Source organism: Bombina bombina, chromosome 7, assembly GCF_027579735.1.
Source record: "Bombina bombina isolate aBomBom1 chromosome 7, aBomBom1.pri, whole genome shotgun sequence".
NCBI lineage: Eukaryota > Metazoa > Chordata > Amphibia > Anura > Bombinatoridae > Bombina > Bombina bombina.
In genome coordinates, this window is record NC_069505.1 from 453,971,016 (window position 1) to 453,997,538 (window position 26,523).

The 26,523-nt window shown below is 42.8% G+C and overlaps 1 long non-coding RNA gene across 1 annotated transcript in view; it reads left to right on the top strand.

Moving 5' to 3' along the window:
• LOC128635987 (uncharacterized) overlaps nt 1-14,056 on the top strand; it is a 41,048-nt gene extending 26,992 nt beyond the window's left edge. Inside the window, exons 2-3 of the long non-coding RNA XR_008398642.1 lie at nt 11,787-11,876; nt 13,747-14,056. This is a non-coding gene — a long non-coding RNA (uncharacterized LOC128635987). The remainder of the gene's footprint in view (nt 1-11,786; nt 11,877-13,746) is intronic.
• The last annotated feature ends 12,467 nt before the right edge of the window (nt 14,057-26,523 follow it).

A 26,523-nucleotide genomic window follows, 5' to 3' on the forward strand; every position in this document is an offset into this window, starting at 1 on the left:
GTCACTAGCTCATGGACTCTTGCTAATTACATGAAAGAAAACACAACAACAGGGCAGGTTTTAATTATAGCTGAACCAGTGCATAGATTAAATAATCAGCTGATGGGTGAGAGCCACAGTGTTACTGATCAGCTGATTATTTCAACTGTGCACTGGTTCAGCTATAATAAAAACCTTGCCTGTTGGGGGTACTTGAGGACCACGGTTAAGATACATTGCACTAAAGCACCAGCTCATCTGCAATATGTTTATTGGTTATGGATAGTATTAAAAGCATATGTCAGATACTATCTAGCATGCCACTTGCTAGAAATAAAAGCTTAGCTAACTGCGCTTTATAGTAAAACATGAGATAAAGTAGTACTTATTTATTTATTTTGCTTCCAGCCTTCCACCTGTCATTAAGTGCAAACTGTGCTGTGCAACTACATATTGAAGTGTTTGAGTACCCAGGGAATATCTGACAAATACTTCACAGAAATTCTCAGCCTGACAAAGTTCTCAAATTGTGCAGATTGCTGGACAATCGGAAAGGCTGTAAAGCTGTAAAGCTTTTTCAGGCTGAGAATTTCTGTGAAGTATTTGTCAGATATTCCTTGGGTACTCAAACTCTTCAATATGCAGTTGCACAGCACAGTTTGCACTTAATGACAGGTGGGAGGCTGGAAGCAAAATAAGGCCTAGATTTGGAGTTTGGCGGTAGCCGTGAAAACCAGCGTTAGAGGCTCCTAACGCTGGTTTTAGGCTACCGCCAGTATTTGGAGTCAGTGATTAAAGGGTCTAACGCTCACTTTTCAGCCGCGACTTTTCCATACCGCAGATCCCCTTACGTCAATTGCGTATCCTATCTTTTCAATGGGATCTTCCTAACTCCGGTATTTAGAGTCGTGTCTGAAGTGAGCGTTAGAAATCTAACGACCAAACTCCAGCCGCAGAAAAAAGTCAGTAGTTAAGAGCTTTCTGGGCTAACGCCGGTTCATAAAGCTCTTAACTACTGTGCTCTAAAGTACACTAACACCCATAAACTACCTATGTACCCCTAAACTGAGGTCCCCCCACATCGCCGCCACTCGATTAAATATTTTTAACCCCTAATCTGCCGACCGCCACCTACGTTATCCTTATGTACCCCTAATCTGCTGCCCCTAACACCGCCGACCCCTATATTATATTTATTAACCTTTAATCTGCCCCCCACAACGTCGCCGCCAGCTACCTACAATAATTAATCCCTAATCTGCCGACCGGAGCTCACCGCTATTCTAATAACTTTTTTAACCCCTAAAGCTAATTCTAACCTTAACCCTAACACCCCCCTAAATTAAATATAATTTTATTCTAACGAAATAAATTAACTCTTATTAAATAACTTATTCCTATTTAAAGCTAAATACTTACCTGTAAAATAAACCCTAATATAGCTACAATATAAATTATAATTACATTGTAGCTATTTTAGGATTAATATTTATTTTACAGGCAACTTTGTAATTATTTTAACCAGGTACAATAGCTATTAAATAGTTAAGAACTATTTAATAGTTACCTAGTTAAAATAATTACAAAATTACCTGTAAAATAAACCCTAACCTAAGTTACAATTAAACCTAACACTACACTATCAATAAATTAATTAAATAAAATACCTACAATTACCTACAATTAAACCTAACACTACACTATCAATAAATTAATTAAATAAAATACCTACAATTACCTACAATTAAACCTAACACTACACTATCAATAAATTAATTAAATACAATACCTACAATTATCTACAATTAAATAAACTAACTAAAGTACAAAAAATAAAAAAGAACTAAGTTACAAAAAATAAAAAAATATTTACAAACATAAGAAAAATCTTACAACAATTTTAAACTAATTACACCTACTCTAAGCCCCCTAATAAAATAACAAAGCCCCCCAAAATAAAAAAATGCCCTACCCTATTCTAAATTACAAAAGTTCAAAGCTCTTTTACCTTACCAGCCCTGAACAGGGCCCTTTGCGGGGCATGCCCCAAAGAATTCAGCTCTTTTGCCTGTAAAAAAACCACATACAATACCCCCCCCCCAACATTACAACCCACCACCCACATACCCCTAATCTAACCCAAACCCCCCTTAAATAAACCTAACACTAAGCCCCTGAAGATCTTCCTACCTTATCTTCACCATACCAGGTTCACCGATCCATCCAGAGTCTTGATCCAAGCCCAAGCGGGGGGCTGAAGAGTGATGTCCATCCTCGGGCTGAAGTCTGGATCCAAGCGGCGGCTGAAGAAATCCATCATCGGGCTGAAGTCGGAAGTCCATCATCGGGATGAAGTCTTCTATCAAGCCGCATCTTCAATCTTCTTTCTTCTGGAGCGGAGCGGAGCCATCTTCTTCCAAGCCGACGCGGAACATCCTCTTCAACCGACGACTAGACGACGAATGACGGTTCCTTTAAGGGACGTCATCCAAGATGGCGTCCCTCGAATTCCAATTGGCTGATAGGATTCTATCAGCCAATCGGAATTAAGGTAGGAATATTCTGATTGGCTGATGGAATCAGCCAATCAGAATCAAGTTCAATCCGATTGGCTGATCCGATCAGCCAATCAGATTGAGCTCGCATTCTATTGGCTGTTCCGATCAGCCAATAGAATGCGAGCTCAATCTGATTGGCTGATCGGATCAGCCAATCGGATTGAACTTGATTCTGATTGGCTGATTCCATCAGCCAATCAGAATATTCCTACCTTAATTCCGATTGGCTAATAGAATCCTATCAGCCAATCGGAATTCGAGGGACGCCATCTTGGATGACGTCCCTTAAAGGAACCGTCATTCGTCGTCTAGTCGTCGGTTGAAGAGGATGTTCCGCGTCGGCTTGGAAGAAGATGGCTCCGCTCCGCTCCGCTCCAGAAGAAAGAAGATTGAAGATGCGGCTTGATAGAAGACTTCATCCCGATGATGGACTTCCGACTTCAGCCCGATGATGGATTTCTTCAGCCGCCGCTTGGATCCAGACTTCAGCCCGAGGATGGACATCACTCTTCAGCCCCCCGCTTGGGCTTGGATCAAGACTCTGGACGGATTGGTGAACCTGGTATGGTGAAGATAAGGTAGGAAGATCTTCAGGGGCTTAGTGTTAGGTTTATTTAAGGGGGGTTTGGGTTAGATTAGGGGTATGTGGGTGGTGGGTTGTAATGTTGGGGGGGGTATTGTATGTGTTTTTTTTTACAGGCAAAAGAGCTGAATTCTTTGGGGCATGCCCCGCAAAGGGCCCTGTTCAGGGCTGGTAAGGTAAAAGAGCTTTGAACTTTTGTAATTTAGAATAGGGTAGGGCATTTTTTTATTTTGGGGGGCTTTGTTATTTTATTAGGGGGCTTAGAGTAGGTGTAATTAGTTTAAAATTGTTGTAATTTTTTCTAATGTTTGTAAATATTTTTTTATTTTTTGTAACTTAGTTCTTTTTTATTTTTTGTACTTTAGTTAGTTTATTTAATTGTATTTATTTGTAGGAATTGTATTTAATTTATTTATTGATAGTGTAGTGTTAGGTTTAATTGTAGATAATTGTAGGTATTTTATTTAATTAATTTAATGATAGTGTAGTGTTAGGTTTAATTGTAACTTAGGTTAGGATTTATTTTACAGGTAATTTTGTTATTATTTTAACTAGGTAACTATTAAATAGTTCTTAACTATTTAATAGCTATTGTACCTGGTTAAAATAATTACAAAGTTGCCTGTAAAATAAATATTAATCCTAAAATAGCTACAATGTAATTATAATTTATATTGTAGCTATATTAGGGTTTATTTTACAGGTAAGTATTTAGCTTTAAATAGGAATAAGTTATTTAATAAGAGTTAATTAATTTCATTAGATTTAAATTATATTTAATTTAGGAGGGTGTTAGTGTTAGGGTTAGACTTAGCTTTAGGGGTTAATACATTTATTAGAATAGCGGTGAGCTCCAGTCGGCAGATTAGGGGTTAATGTTTGAAGTTAGGTGTCGGCGATGTTAGGGAGGGCAGATTAGGGGTTAATACTATTTATTATAGGGTTAGTGAGGCGGATTAGGGGTTAATAACTTTATTATAATAGCGGTGCGGTCCGGTCGGCAGATTAGGGGTTAATAAGTGTAGGCAGGTGGAGGCGACGTTGTGGGGGGCAGATTAGGGGTTAATAAATATAATATAGGGGTCGGCGGTGTTAGGGGCAGCAGATTAGGAGTACATAGGGATAATGTAAGTAGCGGCGGTTTACGGAGCGGCAGATTAGGGGTTAATAATAATATGCAGGGGTCAGCGATAGCCGGGGCGGCAGATTAGGGGTTAATAAGTGTAAGGTTAGGGGTGTTTAGACTCGGGGTACATGTTAGGGTGTTAGGTGCAGACGTAGGAAGTGTTTCCCCATAGCAAACAATGGGGCTCTATTAGGAGCTGAACGCGGCTTTTTTGCAGGTGTTAGGTTTTTTTTCAGCTCAAACAGCCCCATTGTTTCCTATGGGGGAATCGTGCACGAGCACGTTTTTGAGGCTGGCCGCGTCCGTAAGCAACTCTGGTATCGAGAGTTGAAGTTGCGTTAAATATGCTCTACGCTCCTTTTTTGGAGCCTAACGCAGCCATTCTGTGGACTCTCAATACCAGAGTTATTTTAAAGGTGCGGCCAGAAAAAAGCCAGCGTTAGCTACACGGGTCGTTACCGACAAAACTCTAAATCTAGCCGTAAATAAATAAGTACACAGCTCCCTATCTATCTTGCTTAAAGGACCACTGAATGCCTCAATGCAGTAGAATTACATAATTAAAAAGATTTTTTTTCTGCCAAATTTTATTTTTTCTCCCATTTGCCAGCTCCCTGTATCATGTGACAGACCTCAGCCAATCACAGACAGGTATACGTATACCCTGTGAACTTAGCATCTTATTCCCCAAAAAGTGTGAATATAAAAAAACTGTCCCTTTAACTGCCCTCACTATCACAAATCTACCCCATATCCCCCAATGCATGTATCTGTCTGTCACACACCCCATTTATCCGCCCCAGATGCAAAACATCCTTCTAGGCATGTATCTTCCTAACCTGCCCATCTCTCTGCTTCAGGTACACCTATGTCTACCCTAGCAGGCTGCAGCCTCAGCTTCCCAGGTAATGTATCTGCCTTACCTCCCTATTTTAGATTTTCCACCTCTCAATCTAAATTCCACAGGCGTCTCTGGGCATGTCTCATCTTCCCCACCTACAAGCATCTGGTGCACCAACTACCACTAGGAATTTTATGTACCAGCCCAGCCCTTCCACCTAATCTGCCATGCTTTCTTTATAGCTACACCGTCCTTGACAAGTATCCTTTCCCATTTAATAGCCTCAGTGGTTTAACCTACCTCCCAATATATAAGACCCCATCTATCAGCCTTAGCCACACACCATTTAACTTGAGTGATGCTAGTGGACAATATTTTTATGCTCCGTTTGTAATCTGTACCTATGAGTTTAACCACAGACACATCTGATTGGCTAGCAGGCCATGTACTGCCGTTAGCTGCAATGATTGTGGCTAACAAGCTGGACCTTACTATATACTAAACCTTTACAGGGATTAAACACAAGAATAATGCAAAACACCATGTGCTGTATGAATGAAAGGGCATCATTTTTGCATTATAATGTTCATTAAGATAATTTAACAAATATTTAGTACAGTGGCACACTAATGGTGCCTGTTCTACAGAGATTACACTATGGACCAGTAAAATCCCACTATAAAATGAAAAACCAAAACCCTATGTACTCACCCAGGCATTGTTCATATCTAACACATAATATGGTTTCTTTTATCCCATGAAAAATGCTATTACTGAATTATTTAAATATCCACCTTAGAAAAAGATTTCATTAACAATATTCAGCTTTTATAAACTAATTATCTTTTCTAAATCCAGATAAATATATTTATATGAATAAATACCACATAATAAATAAATACTCTTGTCTAATGAAACCAAATTTAATTACAAAACAGGTAAATTTTCCCAAAGAGATGTTTTATTCGTTTTTCAAAATATTAAGGATAAAAAAAGAATTTATTCTTAATATTTTGAAAAACTAATAAAACATCTTTTGGAAAATGTAACTATTTTGTAATTGAATTGGTTTCATTAGACAAAAGGAGTACAGTATTTATTGGCATTTAATATATATACAGTTAAAACAAACAAAGATTTATTCTTTGAATTTAAAGCAAATTTGATTATTGAAGTACATTGCAAAAATCATATTGATCATCCATGATCTCATTATCAAAACCAGCACACTAAGTGAGTGAGCAATAGCTTCTAAAGCTCCCTCTAGCCCCACTGCCATTTTACATTACTTCCTTTTAGTTGACCTTCCTATTTTTAATCACTAGAGTTACTGAGTAGAAGACCTAAGCCTTAACTTAACATTTAAAGCAGGACTTGTCTTGATGTAATGAGCTGTGAGCTCCAGACAGTAAACTTACCGGTGTGAGGTGAGGCGTCCTCCTCCAGCCATCCAGGGCAGTTAGTCAGTGCGGCAGTCGCACTGGTTGTGTGGTCTGGCTGGCACTGTACTAGGCAATAGGCACTCACTGGGGCTGGGCACTGGCAGGCTCAGGCTGAGCAGCAGCTCCTCTTCTTCACCTTAGTCTACTCCTCATTGCACTGCACGTCACTGATGGGAAGATTAGATTGAGAAGGGGCAATGGAGGAAAGTGACAAAGGACACAAGAGAGAGATGCATGATAAAAGGAAAAGCAATAAGAAAGTGCAAAAGAGCAATGGTTAGCAATGGGGTGAAGTGACAAATGCAATGTATTTGGAGAACTGTGGGAAAAGTGTAAAATTAAATAAATAGTTAAATAATAGATAAATGTCCTGAATATTGAAGTAAAGTTGTATGGAGATGGTGGTGGTGTAAATGGGGGGCATAACAGTAAGGGGATGAGACACAGGGGAGCAAAGTTTCTTCTGCAGAAGAAACGTGAGGAATATTAGTAAATGTGCAGGGGACAGTGTAAGGAATATAGTAATGGGAAAGATAAACTATATAGAGAGTTGGTACAACACATCCAGCATATCCTTTGGCTGCCGGGTGCCCAGGACAGGACCTATCTCACACAGCACACTCCCAGTGCCAGCTGTGATCACAATACAGCTCAGAGCATCAGCTGAGTGCTAACAAGATTTGGAGCTAAATTGGTCAGCAATCCGTTATAACAGGGCTGGGGGTGGAGGTGGAGGTTTAACTATAGTTTAACCCATTCTCTTCCTGTTTCCCTGTCTTGGATATAGTTGGTAAAACACATCCAGGTTATCCTTTGGCTGATGCCACAATGCATCACATTCTCTTACAGACAAGGGGAATTGAGGCATAGTATATTAGGTAAAATACACAGAACTTCTTCTTTTGCATCCTCTCTAACTCTCAGCAAGCTTATGTTATATTTCACCATTTTCCACACCATTTGTAACCAGTCCCATCATTTTTATTTTTCTCTCAGCAGAACTCCACATCCTCTTGACTGCATGTCTTCTTATGCCCCTTCCCGCTTTGTTTAACTATCCCCATCAGTTCCATGTATTTTACCTAATTTACTAAGCCTCAATTCCCCTTGTCTGTAAGAGAATGTGATGCATTGTGGCTCTATTTAGCACGATAAGCTGGATGTGTTGTACCATCTATATCCAAGACAGGGAAACAGGAAGATAATGGGTTAAACTATAGTTAAACCTCCACCCCCAGCCCTGTTATAACGGATTGCTGACCAATTTAGCTCCAAAGCTTGTTAGCACTCAGCTGATGCTCTGAGCTGTATTGTGATGATCACAGCTGGCGCTGGGAGTGTGCTGTGTGAGCTTGGTCCTATCCTGGGCACCCGGCAGCCCCGCATTGCAACTGGTCTGGCACCCTCTCTCCTGCAACACCGCCCGGCCATTTGGTCACACATGAGTCGGCACTAGGAATTACCTCCTTCACTTCCAAGTTCCCGCCAGTCCGACTCACTTCCACCACGCTTGGCACACCTCCCCAGACAAGAGATACGGTCACCACGTGATTGTGATGTCAGGCACTCCCGGCAGCGCTGATTGGCTGTCTGTTAGCTCCAGCATAGAGGCGTTTTGAAGAGCCGCCTCAAATGGAGCTTAGTATTGGCCGCAAAAGATACCACTGGGTGGCGCTACCTCATAGAGTTAGTATCCCAGTATTAAGCATCCATCTTGCACAATCAACGGAGGGCAGCTGAACGGCTCACTGCCTCTCCGTCTCCTTAGTTGCGCAACATGGATGATGGGATTCATGCCAGGATCGGAGGGAGGGGGGGCACCTTTGGGGGGGCGTGGTCTTAAGTTCATGCACAACACCAGAAAACTTTTTTTTTTTTTTAATTACATTTTAAAAACTTTTTTTATGATTTGACAGGGGAGGCGCTGCCTCCCATCACTGCACGTCACTGGTACACAGTATAACACCAAACGCAGGCCGCTGCTTGAATTGATAACATTTTAAAAGTTTAAAAATCTATATAAAAAGCCACAAATAATCCCCTTTGCATAAAGTCACTCGGGTATCTGTCTACATAAGCCTTTAAAGCAGTGCTTTCCAAACTGTGTGTCTGGACACACTAGTGTGTCGGCAGCAGTGTGTAGGTGTGTCCCTGCTTCAGCACAAATATTTTTAAATTAAATTTTTTGGGGGGGGGGGGGGGTTCTGACTTTCCGCCTGCTTGCTACGCATATCACATGGTTGACACGTGATTGATACCTAGGGGGTCACAGATCATCTTATCCTATTGCGGCAGCTTAGTGGGAACTGAAACTATTCCAATTGACGGCTTTGGCGGCACATTGGCTCCTGACTGCACTGTAGTCTCCTTAATTGGCTCATGACTGCATGTGTAGTCAGTGAGTGCAACAGCAGTGTGTTTGCAGTGCGGGCAGTAGTCAATCAGACTCACCGAGGGCGGCAGCTTAAACGCTGAGCAGAAGTCAGTGGGGGCTTTTTGCAGCTAGCTCCCAGTAGTGTATTGCTGTTCCTGCTCTTGATATATGGATAGGAAGTAGAAGCTTAAAAATGCTTGATGATGAAATGCGAGTGTATTTATCTAATATTCCACCAAATATTCAGAAACTGTGTTCATCCCATCAACCTCATACATCCCATTAAAATAATAAGTAGGTATTGGTGTAGTTATTTTTTAATTCTTGCACATACTTACATACTGTTACTTGTAAATACATTTTGTTATTATATAATTTATGTATGTGTCCGTATCTCTTAAAACAAGTTAGTTTAACCTCCTTTTTGCTAGTACAACTGATTTACTGTGTCATGAAATGATGTAGGGCTAAAAAGTGTGTCACCAACATGAAAAGTTTGGAAAGCTCTGCTTTAAAGGGACATTATACACTCATTTTTTCTTTGCATAAATGTTTTGTAGATGACCTATTTATATAGCCCATAAAGTTGTTGTTTTTTAAAAAAATCTATAGTTTTGCTTATTTTTAAATAACATTGCTCTGATTTTCAGACTCCTAACCAAGCCCCAAAGTTTTATGTGAATACCGTCAGCTACCTTCTCCAGCTTGCTTGTGTTTGTGTAAAGGGTCTTTTCATATGCAAAAGAAGGGGGAGGGAGGAGTGTCTTATTTCCCACTTGCAGTGGGCTTTCCAGCTACCTTTTCAACAGAGCTAAACTGGCAGCTTCTAACTAAGTTTTTTTAAACAGTTTTATACTGGATTTTTATATCAGTATCTGTGCATCTTATTCTTTATAGTAGTGTCTATTACATGCAGTTATATGAAAATGAGTGTATACTGTCCCTTTAAGTGGGAGCAAAATCACACCTTTCCAGGATGGAGGCAGATGGCGTGCTGAAATGTTATGCCAAAAAAACGCTGGGTAAGTGATACACAATACCTGTCCTGGTGGCTGACAGTGGGGACGTGGCTGTGGCGGTCTGACGTACGTTTCGCCATAAGTGTACAGCTTTTTCAAGGAAGTGAGATAGTGTGCATCTTTTCCTCTGTAGTTTATATGCGATGAATGAATCCTCCTATTGGCCAATGGTAATTGCGTGATGTGCGAAGTATTACAGGTTCCGTCCTCCATTTTTGAAGATGGAAAGTTCGTTTAATGTCCTTACTATTATACACGGATGCCATTTTGAAAAAGATCAAACAGTAGAATTTTTCTTGGTCTGTACATGACACCAGCTGCTTCACTCCAATGAGCTCCTGCACATGGTATTGTGTTTTATGGTTATGCCCTTAGCCTAAACGGTGTCTACAGACATTTACTTCTCACTTTTTCAGGACAGTATAGGTTTACTACTACTCCTGGCTTATGTGATACCCAGAAATAATAGCAGTCATCATTTTGATTGTTTATATTATGGTGATTTTGGACTATGCTTTGCTTGATATAGTGCCCAGCTTGTTATTTAGACCTAGATAGATGAGATTTGTTATTTGAATTGATGTCACTGTTATCTGTGTGCACAATTATTAGCAGATCGCTTGCTATTGCTGATTATATGTACTGTATGTATAAATGTGTAAGGCTTTGTCCTGTTATTGATATATAGTCCTTAGTGCTTTTGACTTTTTTTTAATTGTTTATTTTTTATTTTTAAGAAATTGTGACTTACCAGATTTAACCTCTATAAGTATATATTTGTTATTTTAAGAGCTGATGAGATCTTTTTTCCCTAACCTTAAAGCTGGTTATTTACCATTTCATATAAATATTCAAGATATTTTTATGTTAGAATGAAGTTGAGGCTTACTTTGTTGAGAGGCCCCTTGCCAAGGAGGAAAACACTTTGCATTGGTGGATCTTGGTGATATTGGCAAAACCCTACTTATGCATCTCAGGCACCTTTACACCATCTGAGCGCCTCTTCTCTGCTGCAGGCAAAATAGCTGCAAAAAGAGAACCAGCCTCAGCCAGGAGCACGTGGTCATGTTGATATTTTTGCATTTTAATGCAAAGTTTCTGGAAGGAATGAATAACAGAATGTTATAAACAATGATAGTTCTACCTCTATCTAGTTCTGACTCTTTTCATATAGTGTGTGGTTTTGTTTTGCTTAATTATAAAAATGTCTTCTGCTGTTTAAACATTGGACAAACAGTTGTGTTAAAGTTTTAGTCTGAAGTTTATTTTTGTAGCACTCAGTATGCGGATTTTATTTTAAATACAGGAACAAATTATTGAAAAAATAATCGTCTAATTAATTGTTTATGAAAATTATTGTTAGTTGCAGCCCTAACTTATTTATGTGTGTATGACTATTATCCCCATATATGTAATCTCTGACGTGTATGTAATCTCTAACATGTATGTGTAATGTCTGACATGTATGTGTAATCTCTGACATGTATGTAAAATGTGTAGTGTGACCATATTGCCGCTTTAAAAAGGGACACATGAAAAATACATATGTCAGGGCTGTTTTCAGGACTGTTTAAAGAAATGTTTTATATAAGAACCCTGACATATATATTTTTCATATGTGTCCCTTTTTAAAGCGGCAATATGGTCACCCTAAATATGTGACACGTATGTGGTGTGTGGCACGTATGTGGTGTGTGGCACGTATGTGGTGTGTGGCACGTATGTAATGTGTGACATGTATGTAATGTGTGACATGTATGTGGTGTGTGACACGTATGTGGTGTGTGACACGTATGTGGTGTGTGGCACGTATGTAATGTGTGACATGTATGTAATGTGTGACATGTATGTGCCACTGCTGCAGGTCTCACTGACCATGAACAAGATGAAGAAGAAGCTGCCTGAGCGGATCCTGAATCACATCCTGGAGATTCTCTACCTGCTGACGGGAGAGGTGAGAAAGCACCATAACGTCACCACGGTAACCGCCTGCAGTGACTGTGTATTAGTTGCTTAGCAACAAGAGGTGATTGATGCTCAGAGGTAAAGAAAGAGCCGGTGTTTAAGGTGTTTGTGCAAATACAAAAGTGTAGAGTTGTTCTGGGAAATTCACCTGAGGTGACCGTTATTTCCCAGCAGCCTTTAGTGATTTGTTCCATTATCCCCATACACAGCAATAGGCAGCTTATGTAGTGATGTCAGGCTTAGGCTAATAAAGATAAACTGGTATTTACATGGTATAAACACATAGTGCAGAAGAGGAAGTGCTATTGTATAGAATGGCCATAAGCATATGTACGTATGTCATATATAGATAATACCGCACATACACAGCAATAGGCAGCTTATGTAGTGATGTCAGACTTAGGCTAATAAAGATAAACTGGTATTTATATGGTATAAACACATAGTGCAGAAGAGGAAGTGCTATTGTATAGAATGGCCATAAGCATATGTACATATGTTATATATAGATAATACCTGCACATACACAGCAATAGGCAGCTTATGTAGTGATGTCAGACTTAGGCTAATAAAGATAAACTGGTATTTATATGGTATAAACACATAGTGCAGAAGAGGAAGTGCTATTGTATAGAATGACCATAAGCATATGTACATATGTCATATATAGATAATACCGCACATACACAGCAATAGGCAGTTTATGTAGTGATGTCAGACTTAGGCTAATAAAGATAAACTGGTATTTATATGGTATAAACACATAGTGCAGAAGAGGAAGTGCTATTGTATAGAATGGCCATAAGCATATGTACATATGTCATATATAGATAATACCTGCACATACACAGTAATAGGCAGCTTATGTAGTGATGTCAGGCTTAGGCTAATAAAGATAAACTGGTATTTATATGGTATAAACACATAGTGCAGAAGAGGAAGTGCTATTGTATAGAATGGCCATAAGCATATGTACATATGTCATATATAGATAATACAGCACATACACAGCAATAGGCAGCTTATGTAGTGATGTCAGACTTAGGCTAATAAAGATAAACTGGTATTTATATGGTATAAACACATAGTGCAGAAGAGGAAGTGCTATTGTATAGAATGGCCATAAGCATATGTACATATATCATATATAGATAATACCTGCACGTACACAGCAATAGGCAGCTTATGTAGTGATGTCAGGCTTAGGCTAATAAAGATAAACTGGTATTTATATGGTATAAACACGTAATGCAGAAGAGGAAGTGCTATTGTATAGAATGGCCATAAGCATATGTACATATCTCATATATAGATAATACCGCACATACACAGCAATAGGCAGCTTATGTAGTGATGTCAGGCTTAGGCTAATAAAGGTAAACTGGTATTTATATGGTATAAACACATAGTGCAGAAGAGGAAGTGTTATTGTATAGAATGGCCATAAGCATATGTACATATGTCATATATAGATAATACCGCACATACACAGCAATAGGCAGCTTATGTAGTGATGTCAGGCTTAGGCTAATAAAGATAAACTGGTATTTATATGGTATAAACACATAGTGCAGAAGAGGAAGTGCTATTGTATAGAATGGCCATAAGCATATGTACATATGTCATATATAGATAATACCGCACATACACAGCAATAGGCAGCTTATGTAGTGATGTCAGGCTTAGGCTAATAAAGATAAACTGGTATTTATATGGTATAAACACATAGTGCAGAAGAGGAAGTGCTATTGTATAGAATGGCTATAAGAATATGTACATATGTCATATATAGATAATACCTGCACATACACACGTGATGTGAGAGGGGTCAGTGATGTATTTATGTCTCACTCTTGCAGCGTGTGACTAACTCGCTGACAGCGAGTCACATGACCGGGGACAAGATGACGACAGAGAGAATACTGACCCACACCCTGCAGATCATGTACCTGCTGACAGGGGAGATGAGATGGAATATGTCATAATAACAAATGCATGTCCCTGTGACCGGCTCTATTTGTTTATTTACATGCATTAAAAAAGATTATAATAGATTGTTCTGTATATAGGGTTTACTACCTTATCAAATTAAAGGTCATGTTGTTTGTTTTTTGTTTGTTTTTTTCTTGAAGGGCAAAAAAGCAATAAAACGTTTGTGTATACAGTGTACTGGGAGAAGCATGATTATTACTATTATTAAATCCTATGGGGGTGAGGGAGTTCAATTTATAAATTTCCATTTTATTAAACATTTAATTGGGAGCTCTTTTTGCTATTTGCTAGGTTTTTATTTCTATAAGAACCAGTCCCTATGTCAGCACTGAATGAGTTGTGTGTATTTCAGGTGCCTATAAAGTGTGTGACAGAACCAGTCCCTGTGTCATTGCTGAGTGAGTTGTGTGTGTGTTTCAGGTGCCTATAAAGTGTGTGACAGAACCAGTCCCTGTGTCAGCACTGAATGAGTTGCCTATAAAGTGTGTGACAGAACCAGTCCCTGTGTCAGCGCTGAATGAGTTGTGTGTGTGTTTCAGGTGCCTATAAAGTGTGTGACAGAACCAGTCCCTGTGTCAGCACTGAATGAGTTGTGTGTGTGTTTCAGGTGCCTATAAAGTGTGTGACAGAACCAGTCCCTGTGTCAGCGCTGAATGAGTTGTGTGTGTTTCAGGTGCCTATAAAGTGTGTGACAGAACCAGTCCCTGTGTCAGCGCTGAATGAGTTGTGTGTGTGTTTCAGGTGCCTTTAAAGTGTGTGACAGAACCAGTCCCTGTGTCAGTGCTGAATGAGCTGTGTGTGTGTGTTTCAGGTGCCTATAAAGTGTGTGACAGAACAAGTCCCTGTGTCAGTGCTGAATGAGTTGTGTGTGTGTTCCAGGTGCCTATAAAGTGTGTGACAGAACTAGTCCCTGTGTCAGCGCTGAATGACTTGTGTGTTTCAGGTGCCTATAATGTGTGTGACAGAACCAGTCCCTGTGTCAGCACTGAATGAGTTGTGTGTGTGTTTCAGGTGCCTATAATGTGTGTGACAGAACCAGTCCCTGTGTCAGCGCTGAATGAGTTGTGTGTGTGTTTCAGGTGCCTATAAAGTGTGTGACAGAACCAGTCCCTGTGTCAGCGCTGAATGAGTTGTGTGTGTGTTTCAGGTGCCTATAAAGTGTGTGACAGAACCAGTCCCTATGTCAGCGCTGAATGAGTTGTGTGTTTCAGGTGCCTATAATGTGTGTGACAGAACCAGTCCCTGTGTCAGCGCTTAATAGTTGTCTGTGTGTTTCAGGTGCCTATAATGTGTGTGACAGAACCAGTCCCTGTGTCAGTGCTGAATGAGTTGTGTGTGTGTTTCAGGTGCAAATAAAGTGTGTGACAGAACCAGTCCCTGTGTCAGCACTGAATGAGTTGTGTGTGTGTTTCATGTGCCTATAAAGTGTGTGACAGAACCAGTCCCTGTGTCAGTACTGAATGAGTTGTGTGTGTGTTCCAAGTGCCTATAAAGTGTGTGACAGAACCAGTCCCTATGTCAGAAGCTGAATGAGTTGTGTGTGTGTTTCATGTGCCTATAAAGTGTGTGACAGAACCAGTCCCTGTGTCAGCACTGAATGAGTTGTGTGTGTGTTCCAGGTGCCTATAAAGTGTGTGACAGAACCAGTCCCTGTGCCAGCGCTGAATGAGTTGTGTGTGTTTCAGGTGCCTATAAAGTGTGTGACAGAACCAGTCCCTGTGTCAGCGCTGAATGAGTTGTGTGTGTGTTTCAGGTGCCTTTAAAGTGTGTGACAGAACCAGTCCCTGTGTCAGCGCTGAATGAGTTGTGTGTGTTTCAGGTGCCTATAAAGTGTGTGACAGAACCAGTCCCTGTGTCAGCGCTGAATGAGTTGTGTGTGTTTCAGGTGCTTATAAAGTGTGTGACAGAACCAGTCCCTGTGTCAGCGCTGAATGAGTTGTGTGTGTTTCATTTGCCTATAAAGTGTGTGACAGAACCAGTCCCTGTGTCAGCGCTGAATGAGTTGTGTGTGTTTCAAGTGCCTATAATGTGTGTGACAGAACCAGTCCCTGTGTCAGTGCTTAATGAGTTGTGTGTGTGTGTTTCAGGTGCCTATAATGTGTGTGACAGAACCAGTCCCTGTGTCAGTGCTGAATGAATTGTGTGTGTGTGTGTTCCAGGTGCCTATAAAGTGTGTGACAGAACCAGTCTCTGTGTCAGCGCTGAATGAGTTGTGTATGTTACAGGTGCCTATAATGTGTGTGACAGAACCAGTCCCTGTGTCAGCGCTGAATGAGTTGTGTGTGTGTTTCAGGTGCCTATAAAGTGTGTGACAGAACCAGTCTCTGTGTCAGCGCTGAATGAGTTGTGTGTGTGTTTCAGGTGCCTATAAAGTGTGTGACAGAACCAGTCCCTGTGTCAGCGCTGAATGAGTTGTGTATGTTTCAGGTGCCTATAAAGTGTGTGACAGAACCAGTCCCTGTGTCAGTGCTGAATGAGTTGTGTGTGTTTCAGGTGCCTATAATGTGTGTGACAGAACCAGTCCCTGTGTCAGCGCTGAATGAGCTGTGTGTGTTTCAGGTGCCTATAAAGTGTGTGACAGAACCAGTCCCTGTGTCAACGCTGAATGAGTTGTGTGTGTTTCAGGTGCCTATAAGGTGTATGACAGAACCAGTCCCTGTGTCAGAGCTGAATGAGTTGTGTGTATGTTTCAGGTGCCTATAAATTGTGTGGCAGAACCAGTCCCTGTGTCAGCGCTGAATGAGTTGTGTGTTTCAGGTGCCTATAATGTGTGTGACAGAACCAGTCCCTGTGTCAGCGCTGAATGAGTTGTGTGTGTTTCAGGTGCCTATAAAGTGTGTGACAGAACCAGTCCCTGTGTCAGGGCTGAATGAGTTGTGTGTGTGTTTCAGGTGCCTATAAAGTGTGTGACAGAAGCAGTCCCTGTGTCAGCGCTGAATGAGTTGTGTGTGTTTCATTTGCCTATAAAGTGTGTGACAGAACCAGTCCCTGTGTCAACGCTGAATGAGTTGTGTGTGTTTCAAGTGCCTATAATGTGTGTGACAGAACCAGTCCCTGTGTCAGCGCTTAAAGTTGTGTGTGTGTGTTTCAGGTGCCTATAATGTGTGTGACAGAACCAGTCCCTGTGTCAGTGCTGAATGAGTTGTGTGTGTGTTTCAGGTGCCTATAAAGTGTGTGACAGAACCAGTCCCTGTGTCAGCACTGAATGAGTTGTGTGTGTGTTTCATGTGCCTATAAAGTGTGTGACAGAACCAGTCCCTGTGTCAGCACTGATTGAGTTGTGTGTGTGTTCCAGGTGCCTATAAAGTGTGTGACAGAACCAGTCCCTGTGTCAGCGCTGAATGAGTTGTGTGTGTGTTTCATGTGCCTATAAAGTGTGTGACAGAACCAATCCCTGTGTCAGTACTGAATGAGTTGTGAGTGTTTCAGGTGCCTATAAAGTGTGTGACAGAACCAGTCCCTGTGTCATCACTGAATGAGTTGTGTGTGTGTTTCAGGTGCCTATAAAGTGTGTGACAGAACCAGTCCCTGTGTCAGTGCTGAAGGAGTTGTGTGTGTGTTTCAGGTGCCTATAAAGTGTGTGACAGAATCAGTCCCTGTGTCAGTGCTGAATGAGTTGTGTGTGTTTCAGGTGCCTTTAAAGTGTGTTACAGAAACAGTTCCTGTGTCAGCGCTGAATACGTTGTGTGTGTGTTTCAGGTGCCTATAATTAGTGTGACAGAACCAGTCCCTGTGTCAGCGCTGAAAGAGTTGTGTGTGTTTCAGGTGCCTATAAAGTGTGTGACAGAACCAGTCCCTGTGTCAGTGCTGAATGAGTTGTGTGTGTGTTTCAGGTGCCTATAAAGTGTGTGACAGAACCAGTCCCTGTGTCAGCGCTGAATGAGTTGTGTGTGTTTCAGGTGCCTATAAAGTGTGTGACAGAACCAGTCCCTGTGTCAGGGCTGAATGAGCTGTGTGTGTGTGTTTCAGGTGCCTATAAAGTGTGTGACAGAACCATTCCCTGTGTCAGCGCTGAATGAGTTGTGTGTGTGTTTCAGGTGCCTATAAAGTGTGTGACAGAACCAGTCCCTGTGTCAGCGCTGAATGAGTTGTGTGTTTTAGGTGCCTATAAAGTGTGTGGCAGAACCAGTCCCTGTGTCAGCGCTGAATGAGTTGTGTGTTTCAGGTGCCTATAATGTGTGTGACAGAACCAGTCCCTGTGTCAGCGCTGAATGAGTTGTGTGTGTGTGTTTCAGGTGCCTATAATGTGTGTGACAGAACCAGTCCCTGTGTCAGCGCTGAATGAGTTGTGTTTGTTTCAGGTGCCTATAAAGTGTGTGACAGAACCAGTCCCTGTGTCAGCGCTGAATGAGTTGTGTGTGTGTTTCAGGTGCCTATAAAGTGTGTGACAGAACCAGTCCCTGTGTCAGCGCTGAATGAGTTGTGTGTGTGTTTCAGGTGCCTATAAAGTGTGTGACAGAACCAGTCCCTGTGTCAGCGCTGAATGAGTTGTGTGTGTTTAAGGTGCCTATAAAGTGTGTGACAGAACCAGTCCCTGTGTCATCGCTTAATGAGTTGTGTGTGTGTTTCAGGTGCCTATAAAGTGTGTGACAGAACCAGTCCCTGTGTCAGTGCTGAAGGAGTTGTGTGTGTGTTTCAGGTGCCTATAAAGTGTGTGACAGAACCAGTCCCTGTGTCAGCGCTGAATGAGTTGTGTGTGTGTTTCAGGTGCCTATAAAGTGTGTGACAGAGCCAGTCCCTGTGTCAGCGCTGAATGAGTTGTGTGTGTGTTTCAGGTGCCTATAAAGTGTGTGACAGAACCAGTCCCTGTGTCAGCGCTGAATGAGTTGTGTGTGTTTCAGGTGCCTATAAAGTGTGTGACAGAACCAGTCCCTGTGTCAGTGCTGAAGGAGTTGTGTGTGTGTTTCATTTGCCTATAAAGTGTGTGACAGAACCAGTCCCTGTGTCAGCGCTGAATGAGTTGTGTGTGTTTCAAGTGCCTATAATGTGTGTGACAGAACCAGTCCCTGTGTCAGCGCTGAATGAGTTGTGTGTGTGTGTTTCAGGTGCCTATAATGTGTGTGACAGAACCAGTCCCTGTGTCAGTGCTGAATGAATTGTGTGTGTGTGTGTGTGTTCCAGGTGCCTATAAAGTGTGTGACAGAACCAGTCTCTGTGTCAGCGCTGAATGAGTTGTGTATGTTTCAGGTGCCTATAATGTGTGTGACAGAACCAGTCCCTGTGTCAGCGCTGAATGAGTTGTGTGTGTGTTTCAGGTGCCTATAAAGTGTGTGAAAGAACCAGTCTCTGTGTCAGCGCTGAATGAGTTGTGTGTGTGTTTCAGGTGCCTATAAAGTGTGTGACAGAACCAGTCCCTGTGTCAGCGCTGAATGAGTTGTGTATGTTTCAGGTGCCTATAAAGTGTGTGACAGAACCAGTCCCTGTGTCAGCGCTGAATGAGTTGTGTGTGTTTCAGGTGCCTATAATGTGTGTGACAGAACCAGTCCCTGTGTCAACGCTGAATGAGTTGTGTGTGTTTCAGGTGCCTATAAGGTGTATGACAGAACCAGTCCCTGTGTCAGAGCTTAATGAGTTGTGTGTATGATTCAGGTGCCTATAAATTGTGTGGCAGAACCAGTCCCTGTGTCAGCGCTGAATGAGTTGTGTGTTTCAGGTGCCTATAATGTGTGTGACAGAGCAAGTCCCTGTGTCAGCGCTGAATGAGTTGTGTGTGTTTCAGGTGCCTATAAAGTGTGTGACAGAACCAGTCCCTGTGTCAGGGCTGAATGAGTTGTGTGTGTGTTTCAGGTGCCTATAAAGTGTGTGACAGAAGCAGTCCCTGTGTCAGCGCTGAATGAGTTGTGTGTGTTTCATTTGCCTATAAAGTGTGTGACAGAACCAGTCCCTGTGTCAACGCTGAATGAGTTGTGTGTGTTTCAAGTGCCTATAATGTGTGTGACAGAACCAGTCCCTGTGTCAGCGCTTAAAGTTGTGTGTGTGTGTTTCAGGTGCCTATAATGTGTGTGACAGAACCAGTCCCTGTGTCAGTGCTGAATGAGTTGTGTGTGTGTTTCAGGTGCCTATAAAGTGTGTGACAGAACCAGTCCCTGTGTCAGCACTGAATGAGTTGTGTGTGTGTTTCATGTGCCTATAAAGTGTGTGACAGAACCAGTCCCTGTGTCAGCACTGAATGAGTTGTGTGTGTGTTCCAGGTGCCTATAAAGTGTGTGACAGAACCAGTCCCTGTGTCAGCACTGAATGAGTTGTGTGTGTGTTTCATGTGCCTATAAAGTGTGTGACAGAACCAATCCCTGTGTCAGTACTGAATGAGTTGTGAGTGTTTCAGGTGCCTATAAAGTGTGTGACAGAACCAGTCCCTGTGTCAGCGCTGAATGAGTTGTGTGTGTTTCAGGTGCCTATAAAGTGTGTGACAGAACCAGTCCCTGTGTCATCACTGAATGAGTTGTGTGTGTGTTTCAGGTGCCTATAAAGTGTGTGACAGAACCAGTCCCTGTGTCAGTGCTGAAGGAGTTGTGTGTGTGTTTCAGGTGCCTATAAAGTGTGTGACAGAATCAGTCCCTGTGTCAGTGCTGAATGAGTTGTGTGTGTGTTTCAGGTGCCTTTAAAGTGTGTTACAGAAACAGTTCCTGTGTCAGCGCTGAATAAGTTGTGTGTGTGTTTCAGGTGCCTATAATTAGTGTGACAGAACCAGTCCCTGTGTCAGCGCTGAAAGAGTTGTGTGTGTTTCAGGTGCCTATAAAGTGTGTGACAGAACCAGTCCCTGTGTCAGTGCTGAATGAGTTGTGTGTGTGTTTCAGGTGCCTATAAAGTGTGTGACAGAACCAGTCCCTGTGTCAGCGCTGAATGAGTTGTGTGTGTTTCAGGTGCCTATAAAGTATGTGACAGAACCAGTCCCTGTGTCAGGGCTGAATGAGTTGTGTGTGTGTGTGTGTGTGTTTCAGGTGCCTATAAAGTGTGTGACAGAACCATTCCCTGTGTCAGCGCTGAATGAGTTGTGTGTGTGTTTCAGGTGCCTATAAAGTGTGTGACAGAACCAGTCCATGTGTCAGTGCTGAAGGAGTTGTGTGTGTGTTTCAGGTGCCTATAAAGTGTGTGGCAGAAGCAGTCCCTGTGTCAGCGCTGAATGAGTTGTGTGTGTTTCATTTGCCTATAAAGTGTGTGACAGAACCAGTCCCTGTGTCAACGCTGAATGAGTTGTGTGTGTTTCAAGTGCCTATAATGTGTGTGACAGAACCAGTCCCTGTGTCAGCGCTTAAAGTTGTGTGTGTGTGTGTTTCAGGTGCCTATAATGTGTGTGACAGAACCAGTCCCTGTGTCAGTGCTGAATGAGTTGTGTGTGTGTTTCAGGTGCCTATAAAGTGTGTGACAGAACCAGTCCCTGTGTCAGCACTGAATGAGTTGTGTGTGTGTTTCATGTGCCTATAAAGTGTGTGACAGAACCAGTCCCTGTGTCAGCGCTGAATGAGTTGTGTGTGTGTTCCAGGTGCCTATAAAGTGTGTGACAGAACCAGTCCCTGTGTCAGCGCTGAATGAGTTGTGTGTGTGTTTCATGTGCCTATAAAGTGTGTGACAAAAACAATCCCTGTGTCAGTACTGAATGAGTTGTGAGTGTTTCAGGTGCCTATAAAGTGTGTGACAGAACCAGTCCCTGTGTCAGCGCTGAATGAGTTGTGTGTGTGTTTCAGGTGCCTATAAAGTGTGTGACAGAACCAGTCCCTGTGTCATCACTGAATGAGTTGTGTGTGTGTTTCAGGTGCCTATAAAGTGTGTGACAGAACCAGTCCCTGTGTCAGTGCTGAATGAATTGTGTGTGTGTGTGTTCCAGGTGCCTATAAAGTGTGTGACAGAACCAGTCTCTGTGTCAGCGCTGAATGAGTTGTGTGTGTGTTTCAGGTGCCTATAAAGTGTGTGACAGAACCAGTCCATGTGTCAGTGCTGAAGGAGTTGTGTGTGTGTTTCAGGTGCCTATAAAGTGTGTGGCAGAACCAGTCACTGTGTCAGCGCTGAATGAGTTGTGTGTTTCAGGTGCCTATAATGTGTGTGACAGAACCAGTCCCTGTGTCAGCGCTGAATGAGTTGTGTGTGTGTGTGTGTGTGTTTCAGGTGCCTATAATGTGTGTGACAGAACCAGTCCCTGTGTCAGCGCTGAATGAGTTGTGTTTGTTTCAGGTGCCTATAAAGTGTGTGACAGAACCAGTCCCTGTGTCAGCGCTGAATGAGTTGTGTGTGTGTTTCAGGTGCCTATAAAGTGTGTGACAGAACCAGTCCCTGTGTCAGCGCTGAATGAGTTGTGTGTGTGTTTCAGGTGCCTATAAAGTGTGTGACAGAACCAGTCCCTGTGTCAGCGCTGAATGAGTTGTGTGTGTTTCAGGTGCCTATAAAGTGTGTGACAGAACCAGTCCCTGTGTCATCGCTGAATGAGTTGTGTGTGTGTCAGGTGCCTATAAAGTGTGTGACAGAACCAGTCCCTGTGTCAGTGCTGAAGGAGTTGTGTGTGTGTTTCAGGTGCCTATAAAGTGTGTGACAGAATCAGTCCCTGTGTCAGTGCTGAATGAGTTGTGTGTGTGTTTCAGGTGCCTTTAAAGTGTGTTACAGAAACAGTTCCTGTGTCAGCGCTGAATAAGTTGTGTGTGTGTTTCAGGTGCCTATAATTAGTGTGACAGAACCAGTCCCTGTGTCAGCGCTGAAAGAGTTGTGTGTGTTTCAGGTGCCTATAAAGTGTGTGACAGAACCAGTCCCTGTGTCAGTGCTGAATGAGTTGTGTGTGTGTTTCAGGTGCCTATAAAGTGTGTGACAGAACCAGTCCCTGTGTCAGCGCTGAATGAGTTGTGTGTGTTTCAGGTGCCTATAAAGTGTGTGACAGAACCAGTCCCTGTGTCAGTGCTGAATGAGTTGTGTGTGTGTTTCCGGTGCCTATAAAGTGTGTGACAGAACCAGTCCCTGTGTCAGGGCTGAATGAGCTGTGTGTGTTTGTGTTTCAGGTGCCTATAAAGTGTGTGACAGAACCATTCCCTGTGTCAGCGCTGAATGAGTTGTGTGTGTTTCAGGTGCCTATAAAGTGTGTGACAGAACCAGTCCCTGTGTCAGCGCTGAATGAGTTGTGTGTTTCAGGTGCCTATAATGTATGTGACAGAACCAGTCCCTGTGTCAGCGCTGAATGAGTTATGTGTGTGTTTCAGGTGCCTATAAAGTGTGTGACAGAACCAGTCCCTGTGTCAGCGCTTAATGAGTTGTGTTTGTGTTTCAGGTGCCTATAATGTGTGTGACAGAACCAGTCCCTGTGTCAGCGCTGAATGAGTTGTGTTTGTGTGTTTCAGGTGCCTATAAAGTGTGTGACAGAACCAGTCCCTGTGTCAGCGCTGAATGAGTTGTGTGTGTGTTTCAGGTGCCTATAAAGTGTGTGACAGAACCAGTCCCTGTGTCAGCGCTGAATGAGTTGTGTATGTGTTTCAGGTGCCTATAAAGTGTGTGGCAGAACCAGACCCTGTGTCAGCGCTGAATGAGTTGTGTGTTTCAGGTGCCTATAATGTGTGTGACAGAACCAGTCCCTGTGTCAGCGCTGAATGAGTTGTGTGTGTTTCAGGTGCCTATAAAGTGTGTAACAGAACCAGTCCCTGTGTCAGCGCTGAATGAGTTGTGTGTGTGTTTCAGGTGCCTATAAAGTGTGTGACAGAACCAGTCCCTGTGTCAGCGCTGAATGAGTTGTGTGTGTGTTTCATGTGCCTATAAAGTGTGTGACAGAACCAATCCCTGTGTCAGTACTGAATGAGTTGTGAGTGTTTCAGGTGCCTATAAAGTGTGTGACAGAACCAGTCCCTGTGTCATCACTGAATGAGTTGTGTGTGTGTTTCAGGTGCCTATAAAGTGTGTGACAGAACCAGTCCCTGTGTCAGTGCTGAAGGAGTTGTGTGTGTGTTTCAGGTGCCTATAAAGTGTGTGACAGAATCAGTCCCTGTGTCAGTGCTGAATGAGTTGTGTGTGTTTCAGGTGCCTTTAAAGTGTGTTACAGAAACAGTTCCTGTGTCAGCGCTGAATACGTTGTGTGTGTGTTTCAGGTGCCTATAATTAGTGTGACAGAACCAGTCCCTGTGTCAGCGCTGAAAGAGTTGTGTGTGTTTCAGGTGCCTATAAAGTGTGTGACAGAACCAGTCCCTGTGTCAGTGCTGAATGAGTTGTGTGTGTGTTTCAGGTGCCTATAAAGTGTGTGACAGAACCAGTCCCTGTGTCAGCGCTGAATGAGTTGTGTGTGTTTCAGGTGCCTATAAAGTGTGTGACAGAACCAGTCCCTGTGTCAGGGCTGAATGAGCTGTGTGTGTGTGTTTCAGGTGCCTATAAAGTGTGTGACAGAACCATTCCCTGTGTCAGCGCTGAATGAGTTGTGTGTGTGTTTCAGGTGCCTATAAAGTGTGTGACAGAACCAGTCCCTGTGTCAGCGCTGAATGAGTTGTGTGTTTTAGGTGCCTATAAAGTGTGTGGCAGAACCAGTCCCTGTGTCAGCGCTGAATGAGTTGTGTGTTTCAGGTGCCTATAATGTGTGTGACAGAACCAGTCCCTGTGTCAGCGCTGAATGAGTTGTGTGTGTGTGTTTCAGGTGCCTATAATGTGTGTGACAGAACCAGTCCCTGTGTCAGCGCTGAATGAGTTGTGTTTGTTTCAGGTGCCTATAAAGTGTGTGACAGAACCAGTCCCTGTGTCAGCGCTGAATGAGTTGTGTGTGTGTTTCAGGTGCCTATAAAGTGTGTGACAGAACCAGTCCCTGTGTCAGCGCTGAATGAGTTGTGTGTGTGTTTCAGGTGCCTATAAAGTGTGTGACAGAACCAGTCCCTGTGTCAGCGCTGAATGAGTTGTGTGTGTTTAAGGTGCCTATAAAGTGTGTGACAGAACCAGTCCCTGTGTCATCGCTTAATGAGTTGTGTGTGTGTTTCAGGTGCCTATAAAGTGTGTGACAGAACCAGTCCCTGTGTCAGTGCTGAAGGAGTTGTGTGTGTGTTTCAGGTGCCTATAAAGTGTGTGACAGAACCAGTCCCTGTGTCAGCGCTGAATGAGTTGTGTGTGTGTTTCAGGTGCCTATAAAGTGTGTGACAGAGCCAGTCCCTGTGTCAGCGCTGAATGAGTTGTGTGTGTGTTTCAGGTGCCTATAAAGTGTGTGACAGAACCAGTCCCTGTGTCAGCGCTGAATGAGTTGTGTGTGTTTCAGGTGCCTATAAAGTGTGTGACAGAACCAGTCCCTGTGTCAGTGCTGAAGGAGTTGTGTGTGTGTTTCATTTGCCTATAAAGTGTGTGACAGAACCAGTCCCTGTGTCAGCGCTGAATGAGTTGTGTGTGTTTCAAGTGCCTATAATGTGTGTGACAGAACCAGTCCCTGTGTCAGCGCTGAATGAGTTGTGTGTGTGTGTTTCAGGTGCCTATAATGTGTGTGACAGAACCAGTCCCTGTGTCAGTGCTGAATGAATTGTGTGTGTGTGTGTGTGTTCCAGGTGCCTATAAAGTGTGTGACAGAACCAGTCTCTGTGTCAGCGCTGAATGAGTTGTGTATGTTTCAGGTGCCTATAATGTGTGTGACAGAACCAGTCCCTGTGTCAGCGCTGAATGAGTTGTGTGTGTGTTTCAGGTGCCTATAAAGTGTGTGAAAGAACCAGTCTCTGTGTCAGCGCTGAATGAGTTGTGTGTGTGTTTCAGGTGCCTATAAAGTGTGTGACAGAACCAGTCCCTGTGTCAGCGCTGAATGAGTTGTGTATGTTTCAGGTGCCTATAAAGTGTGTGACAGAACCAGTCCCTGTGTCAGCGCTGAATGAGTTGTGTGTGTTTCAGGTGCCTATAATGTGTGTGACAGAACCAGTCCCTGTGTCAACGCTGAATGAGTTGTGTGTGTTTCAGGTGCCTATAAGGTGTATGACAGAACCAGTCCCTGTGTCAGAGCTTAATGAGTTGTGTGTATGATTCAGGTGCCTATAAATTGTGTGGCAGAACCAGTCCCTGTGTCAGCGCTGAATGAGTTGTGTGTTTCAGGTGCCTATAATGTGTGTGACAGAGCAAGTCCCTGTGTCAGCGCTGAATGAGTTGTGTGTGTTTCAGGTGCCTATAAAGTGTGTGACAGAACCAGTCCCTGTGTCAGGGCTGAATGAGTTGTGTGTGTGTTTCAGGTGCCTATAAAGTGTGTGACAGAACCAGTCCCTGTGTCAGCGCTGAATGAGTTGTGTGTGTTTCATTTGCCTATAAAGTGTGTGACAGAACCAGTCCCTGTGTCAACGCTGAATGAGTTGTGTGTGTTTCAAGTGCCTATAATGTGTGTGACAGAACCAGTCCCTGTGTCAGCGCTTAAAGTTGTGTGTGTGTGTTTCAGGTGCCTATAATGTGTGTGACAGAACCAGTCCCTGTGTCAGTGCTGAATGAGTTGTGTGTGTGTTTCAGGTGCCTATAAAGTGTGTGACAGAACCAGTCCCTGTGTCAGCACTGAATGAGTTGTGTGTGTGTTTCATGTGCCTATAAAGTGTGTGACAGAACCAGTCCCTGTGTCAGCACTGAATGAGTTGTGTGTGTGTTCCAGGTGCCTATAAAGTGTGTGACAGAACCAGTCCCTGTGTCAGCACTGAATGAGTTGTGTGTGTGTTTCATGTGCCTATAAAGTGTGTGACAGAACCAAT